Genomic DNA, 13,852 nt, shown 5'->3' with positions numbered 1-13,852 from the left:
TTATTATTTTAAATGTATTCAATTAAAAATTATTCAAATTAATATTACATTTAAATTGTTTTTTCTTATGACTATATGTATTTATACAAAATTTGTGCTAATTATATCTAGCTGTTTAAATTCACACATCCTTATAACATATCAAAAGTATCTAAAAGTATCTATACAATAATTTTTTTTACTTTAAATGGTCAATAGACTTGAATAGTAGTGTTGTTATATAAATTAGTTGCAAAATGGAGATGAAAGTCTAACACAGTGATATTAGAATGTATGAAGCTCACACATTGAGAGGAATGATTGACAAATGTCTAATGAATGCATATTCTAACAATGGAAATCAAACTAAAATGATTCATGTTCACTTCCAGGAAATACTTTACAATTGTACATTATTGGAATGTTGCAGGGAATAGTTTATGAATGTCTGCAATAAAAGGATACCTGCAGGTTTAATAAAAATCTGTATCTCTGCAAAAAACATTGCTGTAAAAAAGGCATTACAGTGTTCTCAGAATTTTTATAATATTATGTGTCAGCTTTCTACTGCCCTCTTGAAATTTGTTTGTGCCCCTTAGTGTATTTTACATTTGCATTGTCTGTGTGTTATGTCCCAACTGTCCAGTGCCTCTGTATTTCCACCCAAATTCTTAGCTTAATAATTTGGGCTTAGTTTACATTAGTGGTGAAAAAAATCTTGGGATATGTATCTGCAGGGAGATCGGCACTTTTTGATTATACCTACAGCAGGCTATGTCACCCGATCTTGTGCGTGTAAATGTAAGTGGTAATTTATTTATCTTTATGACAGTTCTGCTTTAAGTGGCAGGGACAATCTAGCATTGCATTTTTCGCAAAAAAAGGAGAACACATAAAAAAGCTTTGATATTGGTAAAAAGCGCTTCAAATTCACATCTTTATTAAAGGTTGGGGTAGTAAAATGCTCCTAAATGTTGTGTGTAGCATCAGAAAAAAACATGCAGCAATTCTGCTGCCTTAAACCACTGTAAAACAAAGACACAAAAACTGAACCATTTGTTCCAATGTTAATAATTTTTTTTTCATGAAGCTTTTAACAGTAAACTACTTATAAACTACTTTAAAAAAAAAAACATTATTTGAAACAATATTTAAGTTGTGTTTAGGACTGGTGGTAAGGTTGCAGTGGGGGTACAGCTTTTTCACAATGGTGAACTGCTGCCTTCGGGGAAGATGAAACATGTAGCATCTATGCACAGCACTTTAATAAGGGATACATGGAGGGAGCAATGAGAGGTTCAATGTGTAAACCTCTCAATCCTCTGAGCAGAGTGACAGGCTGCTGAGACTCACTGACAGCCCTCTGTGCACAAAGCCCAGACTTAGCAGCTGTGTATGACAGCCAGCTGGACATGACTAGGGTAGTTCGGATCTCCCACCCCCTAGTCAAACTTTTCCCACACAAGAAAAAACTTTTCTCACACCTGACATTTTTTCCCACACCTGAAAACTTTTCTGCCCATAAAACTTTTTCCCACACTTCCCCCCACCATTGCCTACCAGCCACTATTCCCTTCAAAAACACTCTTGGATTTAAAATGGCAGGCAAGCAGACGATTTATTAACAATAATAAATAACCAATACATTTACCATTATTTAAATAACATATATTAACCTAAATTACCATATAAAAACACATAACATTAATCTACCAATAATATATATAACTCACAATATTTGCACATATAAGACTTTTCCTCAACAAATTAAAAAATAAACCTATAAACACAAAACCCCATTTAAATTACTGTGCCCAATTGTACTATAACTAAACCAACTCCATTTTACTCCACCCGGCTGCAGGTCCAGGAAAAAGTAAAGTACGCTCCAACCAAATATCTTTATTGTATAAAGAAACACTGGCCCCTAGCTGCCCAGCACTTCCTCAGGGGCCACACCATAACAGCTTTTAAATGGGCATTCTACCACTGGGTTGCCCTTCCAAAATGACCAACAGGACTCTTACCCTCCTAAACCCCAACGGCCTCCACAACCTAGCCGTTACAGAAAAGCAAGGTGGCTGGGAATTTTCTTTCCTGCTAAAAACTGACCCCTTTACCTAATCCCTTAATTCTCCTCCCCTTTACTTCCAACCTGACCTCTAGCTAATCCCACTCATATCTTCTCTCATTCACATTAACCCTTACTAAACCTGCAGAGGGCTGCCCTCGCACCCTGTAATGCAGGCCCTTTGCTTAGCCCCTTGCTGTGGGCCTCACTGGATGTGAAAATTGCTGGGCGATCTGCGCAGCAAATCCTGCCTAGGGAGAACACTGGACCCTCGGCTACCCTGAAGCAGAGGTGCCTATCACATTGCCTGGCCTGTATCTATGTGGTTCACTGTATCATTGAAATATATTTGTTCATTTGCTTTTATATGATTAAGCTCTGTGCATTTAAAGTCTAAATGTCTTTTTCTTCCAAATTGTTTCTATTTTTTTAGCAATACAGCCAAATATAAACTTCATATATACACAACAAAACAATACATACACGTACACACTTTACATATACATACATACACAAATTCACCTCCCCCACTTCACTCCAATATATTTTTAAAATTTGTGTCAAATCAACGTTATGTGTACCACAGCAACTGCAAGGAGGATTGTGCCAGCACCCTATTTTTTCACAAAAAGCTGGTGTAAAATAAACACTATGAATAATAAACATCTGTGTTAATCTATGCAAATAAAAATCTGATCCCACATATATAAATATATATATATATATATATATATATATATAGTCATCTGTCATATATCCTCCTTGCACTTCATCCTAGACTTTAACCCAGTACTCCAGTAAAGATGTGTTTACCCAAAAAACAAACTCCTTTGTCTCTTTTATTTTCAACAGTTTTTTTCAACAAAAAAAGAGTATCACTTATTTCAAAATGGTGGTAACAAATTGGGGGCCAAATTGTGTGTCTAATTTATGTGAATTGATATAGCAATTTTTGATAAATGTTAAATTCCTTTTGTAATTTCCGTAACATTTTAATTTATGAATTAAATACGTCAGAGAGTATTTCCAAAGTTGATAGCTGTAACATTTATTTTATGCAATAAATATGTCAGAAAGTATATACAAAGTTCATAGCTGCAACAACTCTAATTGAATACAAGTGTGTCTTTTTCCCAAATAAACCACCAAAATACATATTTTATAGCTTTATTAAAAAAAACCTTTCTGTGGACCTACTACCAAAATATTTACTTTGCATAAAAGGGTAGACAACCCTTTTATGTAAAGCCCCTCCCCTTTTGTCTTTACCACCACAGCTTCCTCCGCACCGGGATGAAGTTGGATTTCAGGACAGCGTGGAATCCAAACGAGGAAAGCACTAGAGGAATTGGGGCCTCTGCAGGGGTAAACGTGAGTATAATTTTTTTTTGTTTACTACCGCTTTAATAGTGAAAATAGGGCACCCATGTCTGAACAATGTGCAATGTCAGCATGACTGCTTATAGTGCCACCAGGTACTCATTTTTTTAAAAAGATTCCGATTCCAGAAATAATAATAGAATACTAAATTTGTAGGAACGTAAGGGAATACATAAGGGAACACCTGATAAGTAGACACTGTAATTTAGTAGCATGGTCTTCTTTTACTGATCATTCCAAAGCAATCACATCAGATCAAAAGAAACAACACAAATGGTGTAAAAAAATGTTATAATTTGATTTAACAATTACGTTTCATTAGCTCTTACAATATGCACAGTGCGGCCAAAAATAGACTACACATAACTATAACTGTTCTGATTAGCAAGTTTGGTAGGACTGAGCCATTGATATCTGCCTGAAACTTGGCATTCAAAATACATGCCTTGCAGGATTACTGGGGCCTGTCCAGTGTCATTAGCGCTCCAGAGACAGGGGAGCAGCTGTCCATTTCTCAGCCGAGTCAACATTCATCTGAGCTCTGGACAGAAGGAGACATAAGCTATATTCACATTAATTTATTTGCCTTGAAAAATATGTATATGGCAGAGCACATCATTTCATTTGGCATTGGTATAGATAATATGCAACATCCACCTGTCTTCCTAAAGTATCAGCTATTTAATTCATTATAGATAATTTATTCAGTTAGTTTCTGTGTTACGTGGTAATACAATTCCCAACTAGTGTAAAGGAATCACATTTACCAGCAATGTATTTGGAAGCTTGGTCCCTTTACTGTTAGACCTTTTATGGGAGTTTGGGGTAAGAGCCTGAACCATTGTTTCTATAGGCAGAATGTGGAAACACCATTATAATGCAAAATATTGTTGTTCTTTAGCTTGGAAAAATGTCTGCATGTCAAGGCTAAGTCAGCATGATTAGTTAAAGCCAAACTAGAAGAAGTAGTAGTAGTAGAAGAGAAAGACACAGAAGAGTACCAGGCTCTGCCCTCCTTTCTCTGTGCACACTAGAGAGCCTAACCACATCATCTGTATGATAGGCCTGCATAATCTGTAAGTATGTCGGGGGAATTGGGAATGTAGGTATGGTGTAGACCATGTTGTTGTGTGTATGTTTGTTTGTATTGTGCATCTTGTGTTTATGTATGAAATGCAGGGCTGAATATGTTTGTGTGAAATGTGCAGACTGCGTACATGCTTGCGTGCTTATTGCAATTTGTATATATTTGCATGATATTACTTAAATTGATACAGTGGCATTTTTTACTCCAATGGTATTTATTACTCCAACTGAAATGGGGCAAGTTTAACTGACCATTGACATGTGGTCATATTTATTTCCACAAAATCAAAGATTTTTTTAGTCTCACAAACCCTGAGTATGGTTTGCTTCTACTAAACACTGACAGCAGGGTATTTATAACTCTCAATGACAAGCCACACCAAGGCAGGTTTTTTTTTCCAATCAGCCTAAATTGTATTAGATCAGCTGACCACCAATGTAAGGATATTTTTTACTTTTAGCAGCTCATGTAATATGTTCATAGACTTTTACTGTCTTCTGTTACATACCTGTAGTCCTTGGACACTTTACAACTTTACATTCACCAAATATTCTGCGTGGCTCCTAAGACCTATACCTAATATGCTTACTTGCCATTTTTGCTAGCCAGTTTGTATCAACCAGTTGGAATGTTCATTAACAGTACAGTGGGGCCAGAAGGCCTAAAGATTCCAGGACTTGATAGTGATTTATTTTTTAAGAGTGGAATTTCTGTTTAAAAATTGGAGAGAAATTTCATTTTGTAACTTTACAACACAATTTTTAAAATGTTATAGAGAACAGATCTTGCCAGGCTGTCAGCTATCAGAGGTAAACAACCAGCACATGTTTGTAAGCTGTTACAAACCCACTTGTATTGTGATCTTTAGGGTTCTTTGAGAAGGCATAACTTTATATTAAAACAATAAATGTGCCGTCAAAACTGTTTTATGATACTGGCCTTCACTCGAAACTAGTACACAATTTATGTTTTTTTTACCAGAATACAGAAAAAAAGAAAGCGTTAGCTAAATAGAGTTAGCTAAATATTCTCCCCATGTCAATATTCTAACCTCAAGATTTATCTCTGATTTCCACCACTTCTCATTTGCGGCGCTACTTTGTCAAGCTCTTTGCTGGCATCCAGTCAACCTAAGAATAAAATTCAAGCTAAGCTACTACGTTGTCGCATTTTTCCTTGCAAAGTCTAATGATCAAATCAGTTGCTATGGCTTTGAATCTCTCTTCCCTCCAAAGAACAGTCATGTAAATTTGGGTGTTAAATTACTGTTATTTCAATCTTACATGCTATCCTCTAAAGGGAGCTAATGTGCTTCTATTGACATTCATTTTATGTATGCATAGCACTGTACTGCTTTAAAAATAAATTAGAAATTTACAAAATCATATCCTTAATGATATTAGCAAACTTTTAAATGTTAGGTGTTACAGTATTACCACATTTTGGAATGGTATTTATTGACAATCTATATGTAGCCTAAATAAAATATTAATTACAAATCTATCCTAGCTATAATACTGCTTGTATAGTCTGTCACTCCTAAGAGAGAATTTTTAAAGTCTCATTTAATCTTTTTGTAATCTGTTTCAACATCTTGTGCTGCAAATGATCTGAATGTCAATTGTTACTAGAGCATTGCTTTCAAATTGAAAATATAATATAATGGCTCTATATGTTGTTATGGGTTATGTAACCTGTTGAGTATAATTAGGATCTCAAGCTATGGAAAGTAAGAGGGCTGAGAGCAAGTAGCAGCAGGAGGTTGGAATAAAGCAGTGGGGGGGGGGGGGGGGGGGTATGGAAGAGGGGTAATAAAGACCAAAGATTGTGAACACATAGGAATGTGAAAGGAGGTAGGGGAGGTAGTCTTGGAAAAAAAAAAAGACATGATAAATGGCGGGGGAGAGAAATTGAGTCTGATGAAAACAAAAGCAAATACAATACACAAATATGAGCTTAGAAAAAACGAAAGAGGAGGCATTGCAAGATAGAGTTATAAAGCTGGAACTGAAAGTTAAGAAATAGCTTGAATCATGTATAATTCTGCCTGTAGATCATTGATTTTTCCCTACAATTCAATAGTTCAATAATAAGTAATAATACTATTAAGTAATAATAAGTTCAATGCAGATTACACTGGGGAACACATTTTTTGTTGAGTTAGATCTTCCACTCGTTTTTTTACAAATTTTTGGGGGGTGAATCCAGAAATAGAATTTTTGCTATCACATCCAGTTTTTACGATACAGAGTATCCATTTTTGCCAAAGAAAAAATACAAAGTTTACATACAATGAAAAAATAACAAAATATTAACTTGAATGTACTGTTTATTTAAATTTCTTTTGTTCATACAAAGGATTTATTGTTACTCTATGACATTTTTCTTCTGGTTAAACATTTGAAAATTTTTCGGGTAAGCGGTTAAGGTAAAAATTTATGCTTATAGCTTTTCTTGGAGTGTTCAGTTTTAGGATAATCCCGCCGGATGCTCCAACAATAGTCAGCCATCATATGTACATTCCATCCACCCGAATACCGTCCTTCCATGACCTTCAAATCTTGGTGGAATCGTTTACCTTGCTCATCACTGACTGCTCCAAGGTTTCCTGGGAAGTTAGAATGATGGCTATGCAGAAAATGCACCTTGATGCTTATATTGCAACCAAGCATTTTATAGCTCTCCAAGAGTTTCTGGACAATTTCTGTGTAATTATTTGCTTGTGTGTTTCCAAGAAAGTCCTTGACAATGGCTTTGAATGATAACCAAGCATTCTTTTCGACTTCTGACATTGTTCTGATGAAATGTTCATCTTTGATGAGCTGCCGAATCTGTGAACCATCAAACACACCGGTCTTTATTTTTTCAAATTACAGGCTAGGAAATGGCAAAATTAGGTTCTTGAAACAGTCTCCTTCAGTTGGCAAAGCTTTAACAAACTGCTTCATCAGACCCAGTTTCATGTGCAGAGGCGGGAATATATTATTCTTTCTACCAACAAGTGGCTCATGTAGAATGTTTGGATCACCTGGTTTTAGGGCAGATCTTGAAGGCCAATTTCTTTCCACCCAATGCCTCTCATGAGCTCTGCTGCCCCACATGCACAGATAGGGATACTTGGTGTATCCGTGTTGCTGACCAAGAAGGAAGCATACCATTTTAAGGTCAACACAGATGACCCAATTGTGTTAGTGATATTGCAACAACTCAATGACTCTCTTTATGTCTGCATATTCTCCAAAAAGAGAAACTGAATGGCAACATGGGACTGACCCGAATATATTGCCATTGTGATTGAGGACACGCTTTAGGCTCCCCTTTGAGCTATCAATGAACAGTCGCCATTCAGTTGAGTTACAGATTGGAATTCACAATTCCTCCATTAAACCAGGTATGTTATGGCAATACACAAAGCCATTGTCAGTTCAAAAGTACTGCAGAAATGCATTTTCTCTGGTTCGAAAGTACGATGCCTTTGTTCCTTTTTCAAGTAAGTTTTTGTTCTGAAGCCTTCTTCCCTGGTCCCAAATCACTCAACTCATGCTGATCAAATCCCTTACGAACAGAGTCCTCTTCAATTTCAAACTCTTTATCGTTGTTACCTAGTTTATCACCATAATCATGTTCTTTAAGAGAGGGTAGTGTAATGAAAACCGGCACTGGGATTTCATCTGAATGAACAACTGGGCATATAGCCGATGATAGACTAGGATACTTTATGTTACGTTTATTTTTCTTGTTATATCCTGAAGTTTTCACTATACAAAAGTCAGATCTCCTGGCTCTCGCCAAACCATAGGTATACCAAATAGCATCTTATCAGGTGTTCCCTTTGTCCACACCCGTAAACCCTTGACACACTGTTTGCACACCTTATGAGGGGCCCAAGACTTTTCTTGATCATCAAGTTTAAAAATTTGAAATATGGCAAATAGGTTTGCTCTACAAATGTGCTGATGTTTGCCCTTTAACTGGGAATGGTAAAACTGCCACACATATAACAAAATGAATCAAGGTTGTTTAGGCACTTACGACGGGAAACAGCAGAGCCAGACATGATCTGAAAGAAAGGAAATACGTGTGTAAGTAGAAAAATAAATTTTGCTTATTCATTACTTAAGAGCAGCGCACAACCTCTGACCTCACTGTCTTGCATGTAAATTAATAGCCTATACAAATCCACGCTACAGTAATCAGAATAATAAAGGCAGTAGAGAAAAAACCTGACGTGATAGAAGAAAACTAAGTGCACTTTAAGAATCAGCATACCTATTTTAGTGTAAAAAAGCTTAAAAATTGAAGTCAACAAAAAATCTGTTCAAAATTGTTGCCCAGTGTTATCCTTGTTGAAGAGAAGTGGCAGAGGGCAAAGAAAATAGTAAATCTTTACCTGAGGCACATGTATTAAATATGCATGTCAATACATCTGTTATAGTTATGAAAGTAACGCTCCATACTTCCAGAATAAACCTTTTTACAGGAATAAAGCTGTCTCTGCAGAAAAATGGGATTGAGGCATAAAATGAAAGATCCATTTAGCCAAAGTATGTATATTTATGCAGTAAACAGAGACTACTAATCTAAGGGGATAACAGAAGGGGTGTCTGTAAAGGTTGCCTAGTGTGCAAAATATATATGATTATTTCCCAATGCAGCTGACAACTGCCATGAAATTTAGAATGATCTCCATTTGTATTGTGTAAGGTTGCTGTTATATGTGCACAATGCAGAGATGTTTTTTTACTGAAGCAGTGCATACAGCAATAATGATGTGCAAAGTGTAGCCACAAGTCAGTTCAGTTTATTGTAGATCACAGACAAATATATTCTGATCTAGGAGTTTCTACTTTTCAAGCATCAAGATTGAACTTTGTACATCTTTATTCAGCATTCAAGTGTTATCTTGTTTTCTATTTTCTTCAGCAAAGTGACTTAGAGGCCTGTGTTTGTCTACAGACCATTAAGCATCCTCAGACCTCTTAAAACATGAATCTCTGAGAAGGATTATGCTTATTATTTGGGATAAGGGAGCTTGTCATCGTCTACTGATTGTAGACTATATTAAGCAACTAATGCTTGTCAGCTACACATCTCTACATGATCTTGCAATGGCTTTCACTTGACAACATGTAACTGGACATTTATGAAAAGTGAATACAGTCTAGAATTCTCATAAATTAGTTCAGATGTCATTTGTATTCGTAGTAATTTAATAATTTCTAATGTTTTGCTCTTTGTAACTTGATCTAGTAAACTATCTCCTTAGCAAACATTCACTCTGGTTTAGGAACGAAAGCTGACATCTTATTAGCTGCTATAGGCTTCAAGTCCTTTTTTCTTAAATGCAAATTTTTATACTCAAAGCCCACACTGTCACAGTAACAAAAGCATTATATAAAACACCCCATGATATAAATGGCTTTACCTAATTGATATGTTTGTGACCAAATGACCCGACGATATTGTTTCACCTGTACGTTCCAAGCAAAACAGTGTTGGGTGTTAATATAAAGTAAAGGAATTATTGTAGAACATGATTAATTCTTGATATCAGTTACACAGCAGTGATCATCCATTGTTATGTTTGTGTTTTTAACATTGGATATACCTTGGATCATCCGATGACAGCCTGTTGCAGTGGCATGCCCATGTTCATGTCTTACAGAGGGATGAAGTCAGTACAGCTCCCTGTGAATGACAGCGCATTGGCAGTTAGCAATAGAAGTCTATTAGAGTATGCTATCAAGGTGTCACACTCAAGTGTCATATTGGAGATAGTTTTAAGTACAACAGGTGGAATTTCTCAATACAAAATGGACTATGTTGGATGACACAAATGTGAAGAGATTTATGTTGAATAAAATAAATCAGTACTGGATTGGTGACTTGGTGACTGTCCATGATACCATCATCACCTACTACCCTAGTGCCACCAAAACAACAATGATAGGTTAACAAACATATACTTATATATATATACAAACAATAACTAATGGACTCACACTGCCCCTATACTCCCCAAGGTTCCTAAAATTTGTCCTAAAAAGAAAAAAAATGCAAGTTTTTTTTTTTAAATGTTTGAGATCGTTTTGGAGGGTAAATAGGGAATACAATAAAGTATTTACAGTGTACATATTTGCTTCCCATGATGAAAATCTTGCACTACAAACTACCAGCTTTAGTCCCCTGGTTTTAAAAATAAATGCATCCCATTTACTTAACTTACAGATGCAAGTGACAATCTCCTGAGTGTGCACAAAGCAATTGTTGGCACCACAGGATTTATGAGAATCCTATCTGTCTCTTGATATTCATTATGCCTAATTCAGACTGATGAGAATTCCTATTACTGTGCTCAACATGGTGTACCAAGCATTATTTTACTTTTGGGTTTTACCATGGCCCAGAGATACACCTGCTGTGTGTATAAAAGCAGTGATTGGTTTGTTTTGTTCCATCTACTGTTAATGCCACAGCTGTATACACTGTAAACCAACATCAAAGTGTACATAAGTTAACACATGCATAATTGATCTCTGCGGTGACTGTAGGTGTAAGTTCATGCTGAAATCATTCTAAATAAATCATAGAATAAAGCATCTGAGATGCATTCAGCATTCAGAATAGTGTCAATGTCACTGTAGAGAGAAATCAAGTCTACATTAGCTACTCCTGGATACAGAGGACTAAATCCAGGAAAAGCTGTGTGTGTGAGGCTGGATAGAGTGAATTGGCTCTACACTGCTTACCTTTGGGATATGTGTAGTCATGCTTCAATATCCTACTCTCCTCATTAGAAGCACTTAGTAGAAAACCAAATACATTACAGTACATCTTTTATATAACGCAATAGATATTGGATTCACTTCACTTTTTTACTCAAGGGATTTGACTGAAAAGAGAATGTAAGGAATTCATTCTCTCCAAATATTTACCAATATGAAAACCACTTCAGCTGTACCTTCTGTACCTGTGTAGCCATACAACACCAGGCCTAGGCTATTTTCTCTTGGGTAGTGGCAATTTAATTGATATTGAGAACATCAAGTGTGGCCCTCAACATCACTAATGGGCCACACATTATACTGAGAATATGTAAATCTAAAGAAAATTGTTAGAGACAGTGGACTACAGTACACAATCAAATACTGCAATCTTGCTACAGAAGATGATCAGAGACTGCAGACTTTCTACATAAGAGACTCCGTATATAATGCAGAGACATGTTTATTTCAGACAAGCTAAAGATCATTGCTAGTGCAGCGCCTTTACAAATCAATACTTCCACATTTGTCCTACAGCCTCAGTAAAGTGACACGAGGTACACTTGACTTTCAGCACGAACGTTAAATGGAACAAACCCTTTTTCCATAAAGGGCCAATGGAATTTTTTTTTCTTTGTTAGCTTTGGAGTAGGCATTCAGCAGAAAAACATTGACTACAAGCTGCTGGGCTCTGAAGGCTGCAAATGATACCTTTCAATAGGTCAGGGCACATATTGCACCCCAGAGCCCTAAAAGGGTAATGAGTATTCCTGAATTCTGAAAATTCTTCCTACTGTTAGAATTTTTGATTCATTGTAAAATACCTTTTGAAGCACATCCAGGTTCTTCATTTCTGTGGAGTAAAAGGAGCAGCAAGTGTTCCACATGTATACCTTGCCAGTGTTAACTTCCATAAAAAAGATTAGTTTGGGTCTCAGTGGGTTCAAAAACAGATGGAACTCTTCCTGCATTGATAGTTATCCATACACTGTTCATACAAAGTATAATAACGTAACTGATCAAAGCGCATTTGGTACATTGTAAATGCAGAGTGGCTTTGCTGACAGCAGATCAAACTGTGCAGAGAAATGTTTAATAATTCATATATGACATGTAAAGAGAAAGAAAACACCATGCTGTAAATATGAATAACATGTATTTGCCATAGATTGAAAACAATCACTTTGATATAAAGTAAGAGTAAAGAGGTAACAACTTAACCTTTAGGGGTTGGATTTACCACCACAGACCACAAAAACCTAATGTGCATGTTGCAAAAAACAGCACAAAAACAGAAAAGTTCAATATGAACAGCAGTACTGAGTTTGCCAGCCATAAAGTTCAAATTATTTGTAAAGGGAAAGGCCAGTAGTGGTCATGCACCTTCATTTCAGGAGAATATTAACAGACTCGCACTCAGAGTCTCTGCTCACCAATATAAATTGATTTTTTAGAAACAAAAATTCTTTGGAAACTAGGCATCTCTGCACAATGCCTAGGCAGCAAGGGGGGAGGATAAGAAAATGTATAAGTTGATTATTTATTTTTTAGCTTTTTTGCATCTTCTTCTACTTAGCTTTTTATAGGGCTCACAACCAAACTGCTGGACAATCTGGATGCCCCCAATGTGCACAGTGAATACAGTCTGGCATTGTTTTGAGGGCACTTGAACCAGCAAATAGGTAAAATCATGAGCGTAACTAAAAAAGCGTGACACTGAAAGACTTCTGCAATTTGTATCTGTAAACAGCATTTTATGTATTTCAGCACATTGCATCTAATTGTTTCTGACTGCCTACCATAGTGTGTGCATGTAACTGTAAAAGCATGAAAATTCATATTAAAAAGGTGTGTTTTCCACTAGCAGTGTCTGGAGGTATGAACACTATTAAGAATGAGGGCATTTCAAAACGTAATATGACCTGACTTCTGAATTTTCCTACAAATTGACTATTTTATTTCAGGTATGCACCGTGAACAATTCTTGCCAATTAAATCAAAAGCAGAAAAACCTTGGGTAGCATATATTGTGTCAAAATATAATGGACAAATCTTTAGAAATGCAACTGTCCTTGGAATTTAGTGAGGGGCAAGCTGTTATTATTTACCCAGAATTCAGTGTTGCTGGTGTCTATAGAAACTGAACAAGTCAGTTGGTTCATTCCTACACAATATGGACTGCAGCCAATAAACTCCAGTAATTTCAATTTTTTGTTACTTTACAAAAAATGGATATTGCTGGTTCTATTGTGAAAACATTGATTGCATAAAGTAGCTGCAGGCTATTGGAAACTATCTCACTAACTGACAGTAAGCAAACATTTGTAAAGACTACAAATACAGTATTGATCTTCTTTCACTTATCAATGAATTTATATGAAAATAGATCATTTACTTAGGAACTTATGCAAAAAAAAAATCACATACAGTACAATTGTAGTTTTATTTATTCACATATTTTCATGTAAAAAACACTGATGCAAAAAGTAATTTAAAGTCATAAGATGGTATTGGCTGGAGCATGCTACCATGGCGGTTTAGAAGCTAAATAGAAAACAGGGCAAAAATAAC

This window comes from Pyxicephalus adspersus, chromosome 1 (assembly GCF_032062135.1).
Source record: "Pyxicephalus adspersus chromosome 1, UCB_Pads_2.0, whole genome shotgun sequence".
NCBI classification, from domain to species: Eukaryota; Metazoa; Chordata; class Amphibia; order Anura; family Pyxicephalidae; genus Pyxicephalus; species Pyxicephalus adspersus.
The sequence above is the reverse complement of the archived record's forward strand: the minus strand, read 5'-3'. Positions refer to the sequence as shown.